This window comes from Artibeus jamaicensis, unplaced genomic scaffold (assembly GCF_021234435.1).
Source record: "Artibeus jamaicensis isolate MK-2021 breed Jamaican fruit bat unplaced genomic scaffold, CSHL_Jam_final contig_233, whole genome shotgun sequence".
NCBI classification, from domain to species: Eukaryota; Metazoa; Chordata; class Mammalia; order Chiroptera; family Phyllostomidae; genus Artibeus; species Artibeus jamaicensis.
In genome coordinates, this window is record NW_026521486.1 from 8,053,312 (window position 1) to 8,054,412 (window position 1,101).

Below are 1,101 nucleotides of genomic sequence, written 5' to 3' on the forward strand. Positions count from 1 at the left end.
CCTCTGACCGTCAGCTCAGTGCCAAGTTCCTCCACACAGCCTCTCCCGAGGCCCCAGGGGGGTGCAGAGGAAGCAGGGGGGTGCAGGGGGAGGTGGCTGCAATGCCCAGAGCGGGGAAGAGCCCAGAGTCGAGTGGACCCACGTCCACTACTGCTCAGAGTGTGACCTTGTTCCAATTCCCCGCGTGTGACTTTGCCAAGGTTTAGGACCCCCATCTGCTACTTACAAGCACCCAAAACACCAAAAGGCCACTGAGAGGACCCAGTTTGATGCCGCAGGGCCAGACCTGGGCTCGGACCTAACCACAGTGACCCCCAGGGGCGAGTAGGTATTAATTTGATCCCCCCAGTGTCCTTCCATCTTGCACCTCCCCGCGCTGTCCCCCTGTCCTCCGTGTTCCAGCCTGTCTTTCCCCACCCTGTCGATGGGCGGCTCGCACTGCTCTCCCCAGCACCCAGCACACAGCCCAGCAGAGGAGGCCCTTAGTGCCTGTGGGTGAACGAGGGACTCCTGAGCACAGAAGGGCTGGGGTGAAGGCAAGCTGAGTGGACGCCTCCCGGGGAAGAGGGTGCAGTGGCAGGGACAGGGACAAGAGGGTCCGAGAACCTGTAGCAAAGCCATTGAACTTGTGGCCTTCCTCCCGCCAGGAAGAGTGAGCCTGGGCAGAAGCAGCTTGGCCCGTCCCAGGGGGAGAAGGTCCAGGCTGCAGGCCCGAGTGCTCTGGGCCGTTTGCTGGTGTGAGATCCCTCCTGGTGTGGAGTGGTCATGCAGGGGTCTGTCCAGGGCTGGAGAGGAGTGAGTGCAAAATAATGGCCAGGGCCTGTCTTCTCTCCTGGCTGCTCCCAGCGGCCAGTCCTGAAGGGCAACACTCAGGCCTGGTCAGCAGGAGACCAGTTAGAGGGAGAGGGGCCCTTCTGAAGGTCAAGGTGGGTGTTTGGCTTGGCACATCACTGGCTCAAAGCATCGGGGCCTGGAAAACCAACAGGGATGCTGGGCTCTCCAGGTCTCCAGGGATTGCTGACGGGGAGCTCGGGAAGCTCCTTCTCATTGCCCTGGGGGAAGTTCTAACCCCCACCAAGAGAGGGCGGAAACCCACACTAT